The sequence below is a fragment of the Primulina tabacum genome, unplaced genomic scaffold (assembly GCF_025594145.1).
Source record: "Primulina tabacum isolate GXHZ01 unplaced genomic scaffold, ASM2559414v2 Contig1294, whole genome shotgun sequence".
In the NCBI taxonomy this organism is placed as follows: Eukaryota; Viridiplantae; Streptophyta; class Magnoliopsida; order Lamiales; family Gesneriaceae; genus Primulina; species Primulina tabacum.
Window position 1 is genome coordinate 386 of NW_027460192.1, and position 20,134 is coordinate 20,519.

Consider the following 20,134-nt stretch of genomic DNA (forward strand, 5'->3'; position numbering starts at 1 on the left):
CGATTTTTGTTGTCGTGAGCCGTTCTGTGCGGAAGGGTTATGACGCAGATTACTCCCGGAGACGTTAACTCATTAAAACAATTTTTCGACTGTTTTATTCCATAATTTACGTAAACGGTCGCGACACGAGGTCTTCCCAGGGAGGTCACCCATCCTAGCTCTGCCATCGCGCCAGAACGCTTAACTTCATGGTTATGATTGGGCGAGCAGTGCCCGTGTTGTCCATCGCCGCCCGCTCCACACGTACTCGAGGATATAAATAAACATCCCACTCAATGTCGGTGCGATCATACCAGCACTAATGCACCGGATCCCATCAGAACTCCGAAGTTAAGCGTGCTTGGCGAGAGCAGTACTAGGATGGGACCCCCTGGGAAGTCCTCGTGTTGCACCCCTTTTCGTGTTTTTCTATTTTTGATTACTTGTTACAACGATTTTCGCGCAAATCATCTGAATCTCGATCGGACCAGATAAGACATGTGAAATGAAAGTAGCTCGGGCACTGCCGATTTGGACAAATTGTAGGCTAATTTGATTGTAAACGGGCAAACGGACGACTCATTACTACGCAATGAGCTGACGAGATTTTAGCCGAATTCCTTCTCTAAGACCCTCTAATTTGCGATTTACCTTCTGTTAAGCTTTCGTTTCCTCAGAAATCCGCTTAGGAAGTTCGAAATTCGATTCCGTTCCATTTTATCGTATCCCAGGCATAATAATAGCTTTACATTCGTTATTTCCTTCTTCTTATTTTTTTTCTATTTTCTGGGAACATTTATCGATTTTTGTTGTCTGAGCCGGTTCTGTGCGGAAGGGTATGACGCAGATTACTCCGGACGGTTAACTCATTAAAACAATTATTTCGACTGTTTTATCCATAATTTACGTAACGTCGCGACACGAGGTCTTCCCAGGAGGTCACCCATCCTAGCTCTGCCATCGCGCCAGAACGCTTAACTTCATGGTTATGATTGGGCAGAGCAGTGCCGCGTGTTGTCCATCGCCGCCCCTCCACACGTACTCGAGGGATATAAGAATAAACATCCCACTCAATGTCGGTGCGATCATACCAGCACTAATGCACCGATCCCATCAGAACTCCGAAGTTAAGCGTTGCTTGGGGAGAGCAGTACTAGGATGGGTGACCCCCTGGGAAGTCCTCGTGTTGCACCCCTTTTCGTGTTTTTCTATTTTTGATTACTTGTTGACAGACGATTTTCGGCTCAATCATCTGAATCTCGATCGGGACCAGATAAGACATGTGAAATGAAAGTAGCTCGGGCACTGCCGGATTTGGACAAAATTGTAGGCTAATTTGATTGTAAACGGGCAAACGGACGAGACTCATTACTACGCAATGAGCTGACGAGATTTTAGCCGAATTCCTTCTCTAAGACCCTCTAATTTGCGATTTACCGCTTCTGTTAAGCTTTCGTTTCTCGAGAAATCCGCTTAGGAAGTTCGAAATTCGATTCCGGTTCCATTTTATCGTATCCCAGCATAATAATAGCTTTACATTCGTTATTTCCTTCTTCTTATTTTTTTTCTATTTTCTGGGAACATTTATCGATTTTTGTTGTCGTGAGCCGGTTCTGTGGAAGGGTATGACGCAGATTACTCCGGAGACGGTTAACTCATTAAAAACTTATTTCGACTGTTTTATCCATAATTTACGTAAACGGTCGCGACACGAGGTCTTCCCAGGGAGGTCACCCATCCTAGCTCTGCCATCGCGCCAGAACGCTTAACTTCATGGTTATGATTGGGCGAGAGCAGTGCCGCGTGTTGTCCATCGCCGCCCGCTCCACACGTACTCGAGGGATATAAGAATAAACATCCCACTCAATGTCGGTGCGATCATACCAGCACTAATGCACCGGATCCCATCAGAACTCCGAAGTTAAGCGTGCTTGGGCGAGAGCGTACTAGGATGGGTGACCCCCTGGGAAGTCCTCGTGTTGCACCCCTTTTCGTGTTTTTCTATTTTTGATTACTTGTTGACACGATTTTCGGCTCAAATCATCTGAATCTCGATCGGGACCAGATAAGACATGTGAAATGAAAGTAGCTCGGGCACTGCCGGATTTGGACAAATTGTAGGCTAATTTGATTGTAAACGAGCAAACGGACAGACCTCATTACTACGCAATGAGCTGACGAGATGTTAGCCGAATTCCTTCTCTAAGACCCTTTAATTTGCGATTTACCGCTTCTCTTAGCTTCTGTTTCCTCGAGAAATCCGCTTAGGGAAGTTCGAAGATTCGATTCCGGTTCCATTTTATCGTATCCCAGGCATAATAATAGCTTTACATTCGTTATTTCCTTCTTCTTATTTTTTTTCTATTTTCTGGAACATTTATCGATTTTTGTTGTCTGAGCCGGTTCTGTGCGGAAGGGTATGACGCAGATTACTCCGGAGAACGGTTAACTCATTAAAACAATTATTTCGACTGTTTTATCTATAATTTACGTAAACGTCGCGACACGAGGTCTTCCCAGGGAGGTCCACCCATCCTAGCTCTGGCCATCGCGCCAAGAACGCATATAACTTCATGGTTATGATTGGGCGAGAGCAGTGCCGCGTGTTGTCCATCGCCGCCCGCTCCACACGTACTCGAGGGATATAAGAATAACATCCCACTCAATGTCGGTGCGATCATACCAGCACTAATGCACCGGATCCCATCAGAACTCCGAAGTTAAGCGTGCTTGGGCGAGAGCAGTTCTAGGATGGGTGACCGACCCCCTGGGAAGTCCTCGTGTTTGCACCCTTTTCGTGTTTTCTATTTTTGATTACTTGTTGACATACGATTTCGGCTCAAATCATCTGAATCTCGATCGGGACCAGATAAGACATGTGAAATGAAAGTAGATCGGGCACTGCCGATTTGGACAAAATTGTAGGCTAATTTGATTGTAAACGGCAAACGGACGAGACTTATTACTACGCAATGAGCTGACAGAGTTTAGCCGAATTCTTCTCTAAGACCCTCTAAGTTGCGATTTACCGCTTCTGTTAGCTTTCGTTTCCTCGAGAAATCCGCTTAGGAAGTTCGAAATTCGATTCCGGTTCCATTTTATTCGTATCCCAGGCATAATAATATCTTTACATTCGTTATTTTCCTTCTTCTGATATTTTTTTCTATTTCTGGGAACAGTTATCGATTTTTGTTTGTCGTGAGCCGGTTCTGTGCGAAGGGTATGACGCAGATTACTCCGGAGACGGTTAACTCATTAAAAACATTATTTCGACTGTTTTATGCCATAATTTACGTAAACGGTCGCGACACGAGGTCTTCCAGGGATGGTCACCCATCCTTACCTCTGCCATCGCGCCAGAACGCTTAACTTCATGGTTATGATTGGGCGAGAGCAGTGCCCGCGTGTTGTCCATCGACGCCCCATCCACACGTACTCGAGGGATATAAGAATAAACATCCCACTCAATGTCGGTGCGATCATACCAGCATAATGCACCCGATCCCATCAGAACTCCGAATTTAAGCGTGCTTGGGCGAGAGCAGTACTAGGATGGGTGACCCCCTGGGAAGTCCTCATGTTGCAACCCTTTTCGTGTTTTCTATTTTTGATTACTGTGTGACGACGATTTTCGCTCAAATCACTGAATCTCGATCGGGACCAGATAAGACATGTGAAATGAAAGTAGCTCGGGCACTGCCGGATTTGGACAAAATTGTAGGCTAATTTGATTGTAAACGGCCAACGACGAGACTCATTACTACGCAATGAGCTGACAGAGATTTTAGCCGAATTCCTTCTCTAAGACCCTCTAATTTGCGATTTACACGGCTTCTGTTAAGCTTTCGTTTCCCTCGAGAAATCCGCTTAGGAGTTCGAAATTCGATTCCGTTCCATTTTATCGTATCCGATGCATAATAATAGCTTTACATTCGTTATTTCTCTTCTTATTTTTTTCGATTTTCTGGGAACATTTATCGATTTTTGTTGTCGTGAGCCGGTTCTAGTGCGGAAGGGTATGACGCAGATTATTCCGGAGACGGTTAAACTCATTAAAAACAATTATTTCGACTGTTTTATCCATAATTTACGTAAACGGGTCGCGACACTAGGTCTCCCAGGAGATGTCCCCCTCCATAGCTCTGCCATCGCGCCAGAACGCTTAACTTCAGGGTTATGATTGGGGCGAGAGCAGTGCCGCGTGTTTTCCATCGACGCCCGCTCCACACGTACTCGAGGAGATAAGAAATAAACATCCCACTCATGTTCGGTGCGATCATACCAGCACTAATGCACCGATCCCATCAGAACTCCGAAGTTAAGCGATGCTTGGGCGAGAGCATACATGGAATGGTGACCCCTGGGAAGAATCCTCGTGTTGCTGTACCCTTTTCGTGTTTTTCTATTTTTGATTCTTGTTGACAAGACGATTTTCGGCTCAATCATCTGAATCTCGATCGTGGGACCAGATAAGACCTGTGAATGAACGTAGCTCCGGGCACTGCCGGATTGGACAAAATTGTAGGCTAATTTGATTGTAAACGGCAAAACGGACGAGGACTCAGTTACTACGCAATGAGCTGACGAGATTGAGCCGAATTCTCCTTCTCTAAGACCCTCTAATTTGCGATTTACCGCTTCTGTTAAGCTTTCGTTTCCCCTCGAGAAATCCGCTTAGTAAGTTCGAAATTCGATTCCGGTTCCATTTTATCGTATCCCAGGCATAATAGCTTTACATTCGTTATTTCCTTCTTATTTTTTTTCTATTTTCTGGGAACATTTATCGATTTTTGTTGTCGTGAGCCGGTTCTGTGCGGAAGGGTATGACGCAGATTACTCCGGAGACGGTTAACTCATTAAAAAAATTATTTCGACTGTTTTATCCATAATTTACGTAACGGTCGCGACACGAGGTCTTCCCAGGGAGGTCACCCATCCTAGCTCTGCCATCGCGTCAGAACGCTTAACTTCATGGTTATGATTGGGCCGCGTGTTGTCCATCGCCGCCCGCTCCACACGTACTCGAGGGATATAAGAATAAACATCCCACTCAATGTCGGGTGCGATCATACCACACTAATGCACCGGATCCCATCAGAACTCCGAAGTTAAGCGTGCTTGGGCGAGAGCAGTACTAGGATGGGTGACCCCCTGGGAAGTCCTCGTGTTGCACCCCTTTTTCGTGTTTTTCTATTTCTTGATTACTTGGTTGACAGACGATTTTCGTCTAAATCATCTGAATCTCGATCGGGACCAGATAAGACATGTGAAATGAAAGTAGCTCGTGGCACTGCCGGATTTGGACAAAATTGTAGGCTAATTTGATTGTAAACGGGCAAACCGGACGAGACTCATTACTACGCAAATGAGATGCCTACGATTTTAAAGCCGAATTCCTTCTCTAGACCCCTCTAATTTGCGATTTACTTCTGTTAAGCTTTCGTTTCCTCGAGAAATCCGCTTAGGAAGTTCGAAATTCGATTCCGGTTCCATTTTATCGTATCCCAGGCATAATAATAGCTTTACATTCGTTATTTCCTTCTTATTTTTTTTTTATTTTCTGGGAACATTTATCGATTTTTGTGTCGAGCCGGTTCTGTGCGGAAGGGTATGACGCAGATTACTCCGGAGACGGTTAACTCATTAAAAAAATTATTTCGACTGTTTTATCCATAATTTACGTAACGGTCGCGACACGAGGTCTTCCCAGGGAGGTCACCCATCCTAGCTCTGCCATCGCGCCAGAACGCTTAACTTCATGGTTATGATTGGGCGAGGCATGCCGCGTGTTGTCCATCGCCGCCGCTCCACACGTACTCGAGGGATATAAGAATAAACATCCCACTCAATGTCGGGTGCGATCATACCAGCACTAATGCACCGGATCCCATCAGAACTCGAAGTTAAGCGTTTGCGCGAGAGCAGTACTAGGTGGGTGACCCCCTGGGAAGTCCTCGTGTTGCACCCTTTTCGTGTTTTTCTATTTTTGATTACTTGTTGACAGACGATTTTCGGCTCAAATCATCTGAATCTCGATCGAACCAGATAAGATCATGTGAAATGAAAGTAGCTCGGGCACTGCCGGATTTGGACAAAATTGTAGGCTAATTTGATTGTAAACGGGCAAACGGACGAGACTCATTACTACAATGAGCTGACGAGATTTTAGCCGAATTCCTTCTCTAAGACCCTCTAATTTGCGATTTACCGCTTGTTAAGCTTTCGTTTCCTCGAGAAATCCGCTTAGGAAGTTCGAAATTCGATTCCGGTTCCATTTTATCATCCCAGGCATAATAATAGCTTTACATTCGTTATTTCCTTCTTCTTATTTTTTTATTTTCTGGGAACATTTATCGATTTTTGTTGTCGTGAGCCGGTTCTGTGCGGAAGGGTATGACGCAGATTACTCCGGAGACGGTTAACTCATTAAAAACAATTATTTCGACTGTTTTATCCATAATTTACGTAAACGTCGCGACACGAGGTCTTCCCAGGGAGGTCACCCATCCTACTCTGCCATCGCGCCAGAACGCTTAACTTCATGGTTATGATTGGGCGGAGCAGTGCCGCGTGTTGTCCATCGCCGCCCGCTCCACACGTACTCGAGGGATATAAGAATAAACATCCCACTCAATGTCGGGTGCGATCATACCAGCACTAATGCACCATCCAATCAGAACTCCGAAGTTAAGCGTGCTTGGGCGAGAGCAACTAGGATGGGTGACCCCTTGGGAAGTCCTCGTGTTGCACCCCTTTTCGTGTTTTTCTATTTTTATACTTGTTGACAGACGATTTTCGGCTCAAATCATCTGAATCTCGATCGGGACCAGATAAGACATGTGAAATCAACGTAGCTCGAGCACTGCTGGATTTGGACAAAATTATAGGCTAATTTGATTGTAAACAGGCAAACGGACGAGAATCATTACTCGCAAGAGCTGGCGATATTTTAGCTAAATTCCTTCTCTAAGACCCTCTAATTTACGATTTACCGCTTCTGTTAAGCTTCCATTTCCTCGAGAAATCCGCTTGGAAGTTAGAAATTCGAATCCGATTTCATTTTATCGTAACCAGGCATAATAATAGCTTTACATTCGCTATTACCTTCTTCTTATTTTTTTTTCTATTTTCTGGAATATTTTGCGATTTTTGTTGTCGTGAGGCGGTTTTGTGCGGAAGGGTATGACGCAGATTACTCCGGAGAAGGTTAACTAATTAAAAACAATTATTTCAACTATTTTATCCATAATTTACGTAAACGGTCCGCGACACGAAGTCTTTCCCAGGGAGGTCCCCATCCTAGCTCTGCCATCGCGCTAGAACGCTTAACTTCATGGTTATGATTGGGCGTGAGCAGTGCCGCGTGTTGTCCATCGTCGCCCGCTCCACACGTACTCGAGGATATAAGAATAAACATCCCACTCAATGTCGGGTGCGATAATACCAGCACTAATGCACCGGATCCCATTAGAACTCCGAAGTTAAGCGTGCTTGGGCGAGAGAAGTACTAGGATGGAGTGACCCCTGGGAAGTCCTCGTGTTGCACCCATTTTTGTGTTTTTCTATTTTGATTGATTACTTGTTGACAGACGATTTTCGGCTCAAATAATCTGAATCTCGATCGGAAACAAATAAGACATGTGAAATCAACGTAGCCGGGCACTGCCGGATTTGGACAAAATTGTAGGTTAATTTTATTGTAACAGGGCAAACGAACGAGACTCATTATCCGCAATGAGCTGACGAGATTTTAGCCGAATTCCTTCTCTAAGACCCTTCTAATTTTGCGATTTTCCGTTTCTGTTAAGCTTCCATTTCCTCGAGAAATCCGCTTAGCAAGTTCGAAATTCGATTTCCGGTTCTATTATTATCGTATCCCAGGCATAATAATAGCTTTACATTCGCTATTTTCTTCTTCTTATTTTTTTCTATTTCTGGGAACATTTGCGATTTTGTTGTCGTGAGCCGGTTCTGTGCGGAAGGGTGTGACGCAGATTACTCCGGAGAACGTTAACTCATGAAAAACAATTATTTCGACTGTTTTGCCATAATTTACGCAAATAGTCGCGACACGAGGACTTCCCAGGAGGTCACCCATCCTTTGCTCTGCCATCGCGCCAGAACGCTTAACGTCATGATTATGATTGGGCGAGAGCAGTGCCAGCGTGTTGTCCATCGCCGCCCGCTCCACACGTACACGAGGGATATTAGAATATACATCCAACTCAAGGTCGGGTGCGATCATACCAGCACCAATGCACCGGATCCCATCAGAACTCTGAAGTTAAGCGTGCTTGGACGAGAGCAGTACTAGGATGGGTGACACCCTGGGATGTCCTCGTGTTGCACACCTTTTCGTGTTTTTCTATTTTTGATTACTTGTTGACAGAAGACTTTCGGCTCCAATCATCTGAATCTCGATCGGACCAGATAAAACATTTGAAATCAACGTAGCTCGGGCACTGCCGGATTTGGACAAAATTGTAGGCTAATTTGATTGTAAACGGGCAACCGAACGAGACTCGTTACTTCTCAATGATATGGTGAGATTTTAGCCGAATTCCTTATCTAAAACCCTCTAATTTGCGATTTTCCGCTTCTGTTAAGCTTTCGTTTCCTCGAGAAAAAATGTTTAGGAAGTTCGAAATTCGATTCACGTTCCATTTTATCGTATCCCAGGCATAATAATAGCTTTACATTCGCTATTTTCTTCTTCTTATTTTTTTTTCTATTTTCTGGGAACATTTAGTGATTTTGTTGTCGTGAGCAGGTTCTGTGCGGAAGGGTATGACGCAGATTACTCCCGAGACGGATAACTAATTAAAAACAGAAACGCTTAACTTCATGGTTCTGATTGGGCGAGAGCAGTGCCGCCTGTTGTCTATCGCCGCCCGCTACACACGTACTCGAGGGATATAAGAATAAACATCCCACTCAATGTCGCGTGCGATCATACCAGCACTAATGCACCGGATCCCATCAGAACTCCGAAGTTAAGCATGCTTGGGAGAGAGCAATACTAGGATGGGTGACCCCCTGCGAAGTTCTCGTGTTGCACCCATTTTCCGTGTTTTCTACTTTGATTACTTGTTGACAGACGATTTTCGGCTCAAATCATCTGAATCTGGATCGTGACCTGATAAGACATGAGAAATCAACGTAGCTCGGGCACTGCCGGATTTGGACAAATTGTAGGCTAATTTGATAGTAAACGGGCCAACGGACCGAGACTCTTTACTACGCAATGAGCTGACGAGATTTTAGCCGAATGCCTTCTCTAAGAACCTCTATTTGCGATTTAACCGCTTATGTTAAGCTTCCGTTTCCTTGGAAATCCGCTTTAGGAAGTTCTAAATTCGATTCCGGTTCCATTTTATCGTATCTCAAGCATAATAATAGCTTACATTCGCTATTTATTCTTCTAATTTTTTCTATTTTTGTGGGAACATTTATCGATTTTTGTTGTCGTTAGCCGGTTCTGTGGCGGAAGGGTATGACACAGATTACTCCGGAGACGGTTAACTCATTAAAAACAATTATTTCGACTGTTTTATCCATAATTTACGTAAACGTTCGCGACACGAGGTCTTCCAAGGAGGTCACCCATCCTACCTCTGCCATCGCGCCAGAACGCTTAACTTCATAGTTATTGATTGGGCGAGAGCAGTGCCGCGTGTTGTCCATCGCCGCCCGCTCCACACGTACTCGAGGGATATAAGAATAAACATCCCACTCAATGTCGGGTGCGATCTTACGCACTAATGCACCGGATCCCATCAGAACTCCGAAGTTAAGCGTGCTTGGGCGAGAGCACTACTAGGATGGGTGACACCTTGGGAAGTCCTCGTGTTGCACCTTTTTCGTGTTTTTTCTATTTTTGATTACTTGTTGACGACATTTTCTGCTCAAATCATCTGAATCTCGATCGGGACCAAATAATACATGTGAAATCAGCGTAGCTCGGGTACTGCCTGATTTGGATAAAATTGTAGGCTAATTTTATTGTAAACGGGCAAACGGACGAGACTCATTACTCCGCAAAGTGCTCGCGAGATTTTAGCTAATTTCTTCTCTAAGACCCTCTAATTTGCTATTTACCGCTTCTGTTAATGTTCTGTTTCCTCGAGAAATCCGTTTAGGAAGTTCGAAATTCGATTCCGGATCCATTTTATCGTATCCCAGGAATAATAATAGCTTTACATTCTTGGAAGTCCTCGTGTTGCACCTTTTTCGTGTTTTTCTATTTTTGTTACTTGTTGACAGAACGATTTTCGGCTCAAATAATCTGAATCTCGATCGGGACCAGATAAGACATGTGAAATGAAAGTAGCTCGGGCACTGTCGGATTTGGACAAATTGTAGGCTAATTTGATTGTAACGGGCAAACGGACGGAGACTCATTACTACGCAATGAGCTTGACGAGATTTTAGCCGATTCCTTCTCTAAGACCCTCTAATTTGCGATTTACCGCTTCTGTTAAGCTTTCGTTTTTCCTCGAGAAATCCGCTTAGGAATGTTCGAAATTCGATTCCGGTTCCATTTTTATCGTATTCCATGCATAATACAGCTTTACAGTGCGTTATTCCTTCTTCTTTTTTTTTTCTATTTTCTGGGAACATTTATCGATTTTTGTTGTCGTGAGCCGGTTCTGTGCGGAAGGGTATGACGCAGATTACTCCGGAGACGGTTAACCTCATTAAAAACAATTATTTCGACTGTTTATCCATATTTACATAAACGGTCGCGACAACGAGGTCTTCCCAGGGAGGTCACCCATCCTAGCTCTGCCATCGAGCCTAGAACGCTTAACTTCATGGTTATATTGGGCGAGAGTGAGTGCCGCGTGTTGTCCATCGCCGCCCGCGTCCACACGTACTCGAGGGATATAAGAATAAACATCCCACTCAATGTCGGGTGCGATCATACCAGCACTAATGCACCGGATCCCATCAGAACTCCGAAGTTAAGCGTGCTTGGGCGAAAGCGCAGTACTAGGATGGGTGACCCCCTGGGAAGTCCTCGTGTTGCACCCCTTTTCGTGTTTTTCTATTTTGATTACTTTTGACAGACGATTTTCAGCTCAAATCATCTGAATCTCGATCGTGGACCAGATAAGACATGTGAAATGAAAGTAGCTCGGGCACTGCCGGATTTGGACAAAAGTTGTAGGGCTAATTTGATTGTAAACGGCAAACGGACAGAGACTCATTACTACGCAATGAGCTGACGAGATTTTATCCGAATTCCTTCTCTAAGACCCTCAATTTGATGATTTACCGCTGTTTGTTAGCTTTCGTTTCCTCGAGAAATCCGCTTAGAAGTTCGAAATTCGATTCCGTTCCATTTATCGTATTCCAAGCATAATAATACTTTACATTCGTTATTTCCATCTTCTTATTTTTTTTTCAATTTCTGGAACATTTATTCATTTTAGTTGTCGTTAGCCGGTTCTGTGTGGAAGGGTATGACGCAGATTACTCCGAGACGGTTAACTCATTAAAAATCAATATTTCGACTGTTTTTTCCATAAGTTACGTAAACGGTCGCGACACGAGGTTTCCCAGGGAGGTCACCCAGCCTAGCTCTGCCATCGCGCAGAACGCTTAACTTCATGGTTATGATTAGGCGAGAGTAGTGCCGCGTGTTGTCCATCGCCGCCCGCTCCACACTACTCGAGGGATATAAGAATAAACATCCCACTCAATGTCGGTGCGATCATACATAGCACTAATGTACGGATCCATCAGAACTCTGAAGTTAAGGTGCTTGGGCGGAGCGTACTATGATGGTGACCCCCTTGGGAAGTCCTCGTGTTACACCCCTTTTCGTGGTTTTTCTATTTTGATTACTTGTTGACAGACGATTTTCGGCTCAATCATCTGAATCTCGATCGGACTAGATAAGACATGTGAAATGAAAGTAGCTCGGGCACTGCCGATTTGTACAAAATTGTAGGCTAATTTGATGTAAACGGGCAAAAACGGACGAGACTCTTCTAACGCAATGAGCTGACGAGATTTAGCCAAATTCCTTCTCTAAGACCCTCTAATTTGCGATTTACCGCTTCTGTTCAGCTTTCGTTTCCTCTCGAGAAATCCGCCTAGGAAGTTCGAAATTCGATTCCGGTTCCATTTTATCGTATCCACGGCATAATAATAGCTTTACTTCGTTATTTTCCTTCTTCTTATTTTGTTTTTTCTATTTTCTGGGAACATTTATCGATTTTTGTTGTCGTGAGCCGGTTCTGTGCGAAGGGTATGACGCAGATTACTCCGGAGACGTTAACTCATTAAAACAATTATTTCGACTGTTTCAATCCATAATTTACGTAAACGGTCGCGACACGAGGTCTTCCCAGGGAGGTCACCCATCCTACTCTGCCATCGCGCCAGAACGCTTAACTTCATGGTTATGATTGGGCGAGAGCAGTGCCGCGTGTTGTCCATCGCCGCCCGCTCCACACGTACTCGAGGGATATAAGAATAAACATCCCACTCAATGTCGGGTGCGATCATACCAGCACTAATGCACCGGATCCCATCAGAACTCCGAAGTTAAGCGTGCTTGGGCGAGAGCAGTACTAGGATGGGTGACCCCCTGGGAAGTCCTCGTGTTGCACCCTTTTCGTGTTTTTCTATTTTTGATTACTTGTTGACAGACGATTTTCGGCTCAAATCATCTGAATCTCGATCGGGACCAGATAAGACATGTGAAATGAAAGTAGCTCGGGCACTGCCGGATTTGGACAAAATTGTAGGCTAATTTGATTGTAAACGGGCAAACGGACGAGACTCATTACTACGCAATGAGCTGACGAGATTTTAGCCGAATTCCTTCTCTAAGACCCTCTAATTTGCGATTTACCGCTTCTGTTAAGCTTTCGTTTCCTCGAGAAATCCGCTTAGGAAGTTCGAAATTCGATTCCGGTTCCATTTTATCGTATCCCAGGCATAATAATAGCTTTACATTCGTTATTTCCTTCTTCTTATTTTTTTTCTATTTTCTGGGAACATTTATCGATTTTTGTTGTCGTGAGCCGGTTCTGTGCGGAAGGGTATGACGCAGATTACTCCGGAGACGGTTAACTCATTAAAAAAATTATTTCGACTGTTTTATCCATAATTTACGTAAACGGTCGCGACACGAGGTCTTCCCAGGGAGGTCACCCATCCTAGCTCTGCCATCGCGCCAGAACGCTTAACTTCATGGTTATGATTGGGCAGAGCAGTGCCGCGTGTTGTCCATCGCCGCCCGCTCCACACGTACTCGAGGGATATAAGAATAAACATCCCACTCAATGTCGGGTGCGATCATACCAGCACTAATGCACCGGATCCCATCAGAACTCCGAAGTTAAGCGTGCTTGGGCGAGAGCAGTACTAGGATGGGTGACCCCTGGGAAGTCCTCGTGTTGCACCCTTTTCGTGTTTTTCTATTTTTGATTACTTGTTGACAGACGATTTTCGGCTCAAATCATCTGAATCTCGATCGGACCAGACAGACATGTGAAATGAAAGTAGCTCGGGCACTGCCGGATTTGGACAAAATTGTAGGCTAATTTGATTGTAAACGGGCAAACGGACGAGACTCATTACTACGCAATGAGCTGACGAGATTTTAGCCGAATTCCTTCTCTAAGACCCTCTAATTTGCGATTTACCTTCTGTTAAGCTTTCGTTTCCTCGAGAAATCCGCTTAGGAAGTTCGAAATTCGATTCCGGTTCCATTTTATCGTATCCCAGGCATAATAAGCTTTACATTCGTTATTTCCTTCTTCTTATTTTTTTTTATTTTCTGGGAACATTTATCGATTTTTGTTGTCGTGAGCCGGTTCTGTGCGGAAGGGTATGACGCAGATTACTCCGGAGACGGTTAACTCATTAAAAACAATTATTTCGACTGTTTTATCCATAATTTACGTAAACGGTCGCGACACGAGGTCTTCCCAGGGAGGTCACCCATCCTACTCTGCCATCGCGCCAGAACGCTTAACTTCATGGTTATGATTGGGCGAGAGCAGTGCCGCGTGTTGTCCATCGCCGCCCGCTCCACACGTACTCGAGGGATATAAGAATAAACATCCCACTCAATGTCGGGTGCGATCATACCAGCACTAATGCACCGGATCCCATCAGAACTCCGAAGTTAAGCGTGCTTGGGCGAGAGCGTACTAGGATGGGTGACCCCTGGGAAGTCCTCGTGTTGCACCCTTTTCGTGTTTTTCTATTTTTGATTACTTGTTGACAGACGATTTTCGGCTCAAATCATCTGAATCTCGATCGGGACCAGATAAGACATGTGAAATGAAAGTAGCTCGGGCACTGCCGGATTTGGACAAAATTGTAGGCTAATTTGATTGTAAACGGGCAAACGGACGAGACTCATTACTACGCAATGAGCTGACGAGATTTTAGCCGAATTCCTTCTCTAAGACCCTCTAATTTGCGATTTACCGCTTCTGTTAAGCTTTCGTTTCCTCGAGAAATCCGCTTAGGAAGTTCGAAATTCGATTCCGGTTCCATTTTATCGTATCCCAGGCATAATAATAGCTTTACATTCGTTATTTCCTTCTTCTTATTTTTTTTCTATTTTCTGGGAACATTTATCGATTTTTGTTGTCGTGAGCCGGTTCTGTGCGGAAGGGTATGACGCAGATTACTCCGGAGACGGTTAACTCATTAAAAACAATTATTTCGACTGTTTTATCCATAATTTACGTAAACGGTCGCGACACGAGGTCTTCCCAGGGAGGTCACCCATCCTAGCTCTGCCATCGCGCCAGAACGCTTAACTTCATGGTTATGATTGGGCGAGAGCAGTGCCGCGTGTTGTCCATCGCCGCCCGCTCCACACGTACTCGAGGGATATAAGAATAAACATCCCACTCAATGTCGGTGCGATCATACCAGCACTAATGCACCGGATCCCATCAGAACTCCGAAGTTAAGCGTGCTTGGAGCAGTACTAGGATGGGTGACCCCCTGGGAAGTCCTCGTGTTGCACCCTTTTCGTGTTTTTCTATTTTTGATTACTTGTTGACAGACGATTTTCGGCTCAAATCATCTGAATCTCGATCGGGACCAGATAAGACATGTGAAATGAAAGTAGCTCGGGCACTGCCGGATTTGGACAAAATTGTAGGCTAATTTGATTGTAAACGGGCAAACGGACGAGACTCATTACTACGCAATGAGCTGACGAGATTTTAGCCGAATTCCTTCTCTAAGACCCTCTAATTTGCGATTTACCGCTTCTGTTAAGCTTTCGTTTCCTCGAGAAATCCGCTTAGGAAGTTCGAAATTCGATTCCGGTTCCATTTTATCGTATCCCAGGCATAATAATAGCTTTACATTCGTTATTTCCTTCTTCTTATTTTTTTTTCTATTTTCTGGGAACATTTATCGATTTTTGTTGTCGTGAGCCGGTTCTGTGCGGAAGGGTATGACGCAGATTACTCCGGAGACGGTTAACTCATTAAAAACAATTATTTCGACTGTTTTATCCATAATTTACGTAAACGGTCGCGACACGAGGTCTTCCCAGGGAGGTCACCCATCCTAGCTCTGCCATCGCGCCAGAACGCTTAACTTCATGGTTATGATTGGGCGAGAGCAGTGCCGCGTGTTGTCCATCGCCGCCCGCTCCACACGTACTCGAGGGATATAAGAATAAACATCCCACTCAATGTCGGGTTTGATCATACCAGCACTAATGCACCGGATCCCATCAGAACTCCGAAGTTAAGCGTGCTTGGGCGCGAGCAGTACTAGGATGGGTGACCCCTGGGAAGTCCTCGTGTCCCCTTTTCGTGTTTTTCTATTTTTTATTACTTGTTGACAGACGATTTTCGGCTCAAATCATCTGAATCTCGATCGGGACCAGATAAGACATGTGAAATGAAAGTAGCTCGGGCACTGCCGGATTTGGACAAAATTGTAGGCTAATTTGATTGTAAACGGGCAAACGGACGAGACTCATTACTACGCAATGAGCTGACGAGATTTTAGCCGAATTCCTTCTCTAAGACCCTCTAATTTGCGATTTACCGCTTCTGTTAAGCTTTCGTTTCCTCGAGAAATCCGCTTAGGAAGTTCGAAATTCGATTCCGGTTCCATTTTATCGTATCCCAGGCATAATAATAGCTTTACATTCGTTATTTCTTCTTCTTTTTTTTTTCTATTTTCTGGGAACATTTATCGATTTTTGTTGTCGTGAGCCGGTTCTGTGCGGAAGGGTATGACGCAGATTACTCCGGAGACGGTTAACTCATTAAAAACAATTATTTCGACTGTTTTATCCATAATTTACGTAAACGGTCGCGACACGAGGTCTTCCCAGGGAGGTCACCCATCCTAGCTCTGCCATCGCGCCAGAACGCTTAACTTCATGGTTATGATTGGGCGAGAGCAGTGCCGCGTGTTGTCCATCGCCGCCCGCTCCACCGTAATCGAGGGATATACCAGAATAAACATCCCACTCAAACTGTCTGCTGGCGATCTAAGTCCTCTTTTGCACCCTTTTTCGTGTTTTTCTATTTTTGATTACTTGTTGACAGACGATTTTCGGCTCAAATCATCTGAATCTCGATCGGGACCAGATAAGACATGTGAAATGAAAGTAGCTCGGGCACTGCCGGATTTGGACAAAATTGTAGGCTAATTTGATTGTAAACGGGCAAACGGACGAGACTCATTACTACGCAATGAGCTGACGAGATTTTAGCCGAATTCCTTCTCTAAGACCCTCTAATTTGCGATTTACCGCTTCTGTTAAGCTTTCGTTTCCTCGAGAAATCCGCTTAGGAAGTTCGAAATTCGATTCCGGTTCCATTTTATCGTATCCCAGGCATAATAATAGCTTTACATTCGTTATTTCCTTCTTCTTATTTTTTTTTCTATTTTCTGGGAACATTTATCGATTTTTGTTGTCGTGAGCCGGTTCTGTGCGGAAGGGTATGACGCAGATTACTCCGGAGACGGTTAACTCATTAAAAACAATTATTTCGACTGTTTTATCCATAATTTACGTAAACGGTCGCGACACGAGGTCTTCCCAGGGAGGTCACCCATCCTAGCTCTGCCATCGCGCCAGAACGCTTAACTTCATGGTTATGATTGGGCGAGAGCAGTGCCGCGTGTTGTCCATCGCCGCCCGCTCCACACGTACTCGAGGGATATAAGAATAAACATCCCACTCAATGTCGGTGCGATCATACCAGCACTAATGCACCGGATCCCATCAGAACTCCGAAGTTAAGCGTGCTTGGGCGAGAGCAGTACTAGGATGGGTGACCCCTGGGAAGTCCTCGTGTTGCACCCTTTTCGTGTTTTTCTATTTTTGATTACTTGTTGACAGACGATTTTCGGCTCAAATCATCTGAATCTCGATCGGGACCAGATAAGACATGTGAAATGAAAGTAGCTCGGGCACTGCCGGATTTGGACAAAATTGTAGGCTAATTTGATTGTAAACGGGCAAACGGACGAGACTCATTACTACGCAATGAGCTGACGAGATTTTAGCCGAATTCCTTCTCTAAGACCCTCTAATTTGCGATTTACCGCTTCTGTTAAGCTTTCGTTTCCTCGAGAAATCCGCTTAGGAAGTTCGAAATTCGATTCCGGTTCCATTTTATCGTATCCCAGGCATAATAATAGCTTTACATTCGTTATTTCCTTCTTCTTATTTTTTTTTCTATTTTCTGGGAACATTTATCGATTTTTGTTGTCGTGAGCCGGTTCTGTGCGGAAGGGTATGACGCAGATTACTCCGGAGACGGTTAACTCATTAAAACAATTATTTCGACTGTTTTATCCATAATTTACGTAAACGGTCGCGACACGAGGTCTTCCCAGGGAGGTCACCCATCCTAGCTCTGCCATCGCGCCAGAACGCTTAACTTCATGGTTATGATTGGGCGAGAGCAGTGCCGCGTGTTGTCCATCGCCGCCCGCTCCACACGTACTCGAGGGATATAAGAATAAACATCCCACTCAATGTCGGGTGCGATCATACCAGCACTAATGCACCGGATCCCATCAGAACTCCGAAGTTAAGCGTGCTTGGCGAGAGCAGTACTAGGATGGGGACCCCTGGGAAGTCCTCGTGTTGCACCCTTTTCGTGTTTTTCTATTTTTGATTACTTGTTGACAGACGATTTTCGGCTCAAATCATCTGAATCTCGATCGGACCAGATAAGACATGTGAAATGAAAGTAGCTCGGCACTGCCGGATTTGGACAAAATTGTAGGCTAATTTGATGTAAACGGCAAACGGACGAGACTCATTACTACGCAATGAGCTGACGAGATTTTAGCCGAATTCCTTCTCTAAGACCCTCTAATTTGCGATTTACCGCTTCTGTTAAGCTTTCGTTTCCTCGAGAAATCCGCTTAGGAAGTTCGAAATTCGATTCCGGTTCCATTTTATCGTATCCAGGCATAATAATAGCTTTACATTCGTTTTCTTCTTCTTATTTTTTTCTATTTTCTGGGAACATTTATCGATTTTTGTTGTCGTGAGCCGGTTCTGTGCGGAAGGGTATGACGCAGATTACTCCGGAGACGGTTAACTCTTAAAAACAATTATTTCGACTGTTTTATCCATAATTACGTAAACGTCGCGACACGAGGTTTCCCAGGGAGGTCACCCATCCTAGCTCTGCCATCGCGCCAGAACGCTTAACTTCATGTTAGATTGGGCGAGAGCAGTGCCGCGTGTTGTCCATCGCCGCCCGCTCCCACGTACTCGAGGGATATAAGAATAAACATCCCACTCAATGTCGGGTGCGATCATACCAGCACTAATGCACCGGATCCCATCAGAACTCCGAAGTTAAGCGTGCTTGGGCGAGAGCAGTACTAGGATGGGTGACCCCTGGGAAGTCCTCGTGTTGCACCCTTTTTCGTTTTTCTATTTTTGATTACTTGTTGACAGACGATTTTCGGCTCAAATCATCTGAATCTCGATCGGGACCAGATAAGACATGTGAAATGAAAGTAGCTCGGGCACTGCCGGATTTGGACAAAATTGTAGGCTAATTTGATTGTAAATGGGCAAACGGACGAGACTCATTACTACGCAATGAGCTGACGAGATTTTAGCCGAATTCCTTCTCTAAGACCCTCTAATTTGCGATTTACCGCTTCTGTTAAGCTTTCGTTTCCTCGAGAAATCCGCTTAGGAAGTTCGAAATTCGATTCGGTTCCATTTTATCGTATCCCAGGCATAATAATAGCTTTACATTCGTTATTTCCTTCTTTTTTTTTTTTTTTTTTTCTGGGAACATTTATCGATTTTTGTTGTCGTGAGCCGGTTCTGTGCGGAAGGGTATGACGCAGATTACTCCGGAGACGGTTAACTCATTAAAAACAATTATTTCGACTGTTTTATCCATAATTTACGTAAACGGTCGCGACACGAGGTCTTCCCAGGGAGGTCACCCATCCTAGCTCTGCCATCGCGCCAGAACGCTTAACTTCATGGTTATGATTGGGCGAGAGCAGTGCCGCGTGTTGTCCATCGCCGCCGCTCCACACGTACTCGAGGGATATAAGATAAACATCCCACTCAATGTCGGGTGCGATCTACAGCACTAATGCACCGGATCCCATCAGAACTCCGAAGTTAAGCGTGCTTGAGCGAGAGCAGTACTAGGATGGGTGACCCTGGGAAGTCCTCGTGTTGCACCCTTTTTTGTTTTTTCTATTTTGATTACTTGTTGACAGACGATTTTCGGCTCAAATCATCTGAATCTCGATCGGGACCAGAAAGACATGAAATGAAAGTAGCTCGGGCACTGCCGGATTTGGACAAAATTGTAGGCTAATTTGATTGTAAACGGGCAAACGACGAGACTCATTACTACGCAATGAGCTGACGAGATTTTAGCCGAATTCCTTCTCTAAGACCCTCTAATTTGCGATTTACCGCTTCTGTTAAGCTTTCGTTTCTCGAGAAATCGCTTAGGAAGTTCGAAATTCGATTCCGGTTCCATTTTATCGTACCCAGGCATAATAATAGCTTTACATTCGTTATTCCTTCTTCTATTTTTTTTCTATTTTCTGGGAACATTTATCGATTTTTGTTGTCGTGAGCCGGTTTGTGCGGAAGGGTATGACGCAGATTACTCCGGAGACGGTAATAATTAAAAAA

The 20,134-nt window shown here is 44.6% G+C and overlaps 17 non-coding genes and 5 pseudogenes across 17 annotated transcripts; all 22 read left to right on the forward strand.

Annotated features, from left to right (window-relative positions):
• Nucleotides 1-279: 279 nt before the first annotated feature.
• Nucleotides 280-395, forward strand: LOC142536280 (5S ribosomal RNA). The gene has a single exon (XR_012818130.1). It is a non-coding gene; the product is annotated as a 5S ribosomal RNA (ribosomal RNA).
• Nucleotides 396-1,056: 661 nt separating this feature from the next.
• Nucleotides 1,057-1,174, forward strand: LOC142536292 (5S ribosomal RNA; annotated as a pseudogene).
• Nucleotides 1,175-1,849: 675 nt separating this feature from the next.
• On the forward strand, nt 1,850-1,967 carry LOC142536295 (5S ribosomal RNA). The gene has a single exon (XR_012818139.1). It is a non-coding gene; the product is annotated as a 5S ribosomal RNA (ribosomal RNA).
• Nucleotides 1,968-2,648: 681 nt separating this feature from the next.
• On the forward strand, nt 2,649-2,772 carry LOC142536284 (5S ribosomal RNA). The gene has a single exon (XR_012818133.1). It is a non-coding gene; the product is annotated as a 5S ribosomal RNA (ribosomal RNA).
• Nucleotides 2,773-3,450: 678 nt separating this feature from the next.
• LOC142536290 (5S ribosomal RNA) lies at nt 3,451-3,568 on the forward strand (annotated as a pseudogene).
• A 1,469-nt stretch (nt 3,569-5,037) lies between these two features.
• Nucleotides 5,038-5,155, forward strand: LOC142536277 (5S ribosomal RNA). Its single transcript, XR_012818127.1, has one exon. It is a non-coding gene; the product is annotated as a 5S ribosomal RNA (ribosomal RNA).
• Nucleotides 5,156-5,832: 677 nt separating this feature from the next.
• Nucleotides 5,833-5,947, forward strand: LOC142536293 (5S ribosomal RNA; annotated as a pseudogene).
• A 670-nt stretch (nt 5,948-6,617) lies between these two features.
• LOC142536291 (5S ribosomal RNA) lies at nt 6,618-6,732 on the forward strand (annotated as a pseudogene).
• A 677-nt stretch (nt 6,733-7,409) lies between these two features.
• LOC142536278 (5S ribosomal RNA) lies at nt 7,410-7,528 on the forward strand. Its single transcript, XR_012818128.1, has one exon. It is a non-coding gene; the product is annotated as a 5S ribosomal RNA (ribosomal RNA).
• Nucleotides 7,529-8,212: 684 nt separating this feature from the next.
• On the forward strand, nt 8,213-8,331 carry LOC142536283 (5S ribosomal RNA). Its single transcript, XR_012818132.1, has one exon. It is a non-coding gene; the product is annotated as a 5S ribosomal RNA (ribosomal RNA).
• A 590-nt stretch (nt 8,332-8,921) lies between these two features.
• LOC142536279 (5S ribosomal RNA) lies at nt 8,922-9,040 on the forward strand. The gene has a single exon (XR_012818129.1). It is a non-coding gene; the product is annotated as a 5S ribosomal RNA (ribosomal RNA).
• Nucleotides 9,041-9,720: 680 nt separating this feature from the next.
• LOC142536289 (5S ribosomal RNA) lies at nt 9,721-9,837 on the forward strand (annotated as a pseudogene).
• A 1,055-nt stretch (nt 9,838-10,892) lies between these two features.
• Nucleotides 10,893-11,013, forward strand: LOC142536276 (5S ribosomal RNA). Its single transcript, XR_012818126.1, has one exon. It is a non-coding gene; the product is annotated as a 5S ribosomal RNA (ribosomal RNA).
• A 1,470-nt stretch (nt 11,014-12,483) lies between these two features.
• Nucleotides 12,484-12,602, forward strand: LOC142536274 (5S ribosomal RNA). Its single transcript, XR_012818124.1, has one exon. It is a non-coding gene; the product is annotated as a 5S ribosomal RNA (ribosomal RNA).
• A 680-nt stretch (nt 12,603-13,282) lies between these two features.
• Nucleotides 13,283-13,400, forward strand: LOC142536286 (5S ribosomal RNA). The gene has a single exon (XR_012818135.1). It is a non-coding gene; the product is annotated as a 5S ribosomal RNA (ribosomal RNA).
• Nucleotides 13,401-14,074: 674 nt separating this feature from the next.
• On the forward strand, nt 14,075-14,191 carry LOC142536275 (5S ribosomal RNA). The gene has a single exon (XR_012818125.1). It is a non-coding gene; the product is annotated as a 5S ribosomal RNA (ribosomal RNA).
• A 681-nt stretch (nt 14,192-14,872) lies between these two features.
• LOC142536288 (5S ribosomal RNA) lies at nt 14,873-14,986 on the forward strand. The gene has a single exon (XR_012818137.1). It is a non-coding gene; the product is annotated as a 5S ribosomal RNA (ribosomal RNA).
• A 683-nt stretch (nt 14,987-15,669) lies between these two features.
• Nucleotides 15,670-15,784, forward strand: LOC142536285 (5S ribosomal RNA). Its single transcript, XR_012818134.1, has one exon. It is a non-coding gene; the product is annotated as a 5S ribosomal RNA (ribosomal RNA).
• Nucleotides 15,785-17,181: 1,397 nt separating this feature from the next.
• Nucleotides 17,182-17,299, forward strand: LOC142536296 (5S ribosomal RNA). The gene has a single exon (XR_012818140.1). It is a non-coding gene; the product is annotated as a 5S ribosomal RNA (ribosomal RNA).
• Nucleotides 17,300-17,981: 682 nt separating this feature from the next.
• LOC142536281 (5S ribosomal RNA) lies at nt 17,982-18,097 on the forward strand. Its single transcript, XR_012818131.1, has one exon. It is a non-coding gene; the product is annotated as a 5S ribosomal RNA (ribosomal RNA).
• Nucleotides 18,098-18,763: 666 nt separating this feature from the next.
• On the forward strand, nt 18,764-18,881 carry LOC142536294 (5S ribosomal RNA). Its single transcript, XR_012818138.1, has one exon. It is a non-coding gene; the product is annotated as a 5S ribosomal RNA (ribosomal RNA).
• A 676-nt stretch (nt 18,882-19,557) lies between these two features.
• Nucleotides 19,558-19,672, forward strand: LOC142536287 (5S ribosomal RNA). Its single transcript, XR_012818136.1, has one exon. It is a non-coding gene; the product is annotated as a 5S ribosomal RNA (ribosomal RNA).
• Nucleotides 19,673-20,134: the final 462 nt, after the last annotated feature.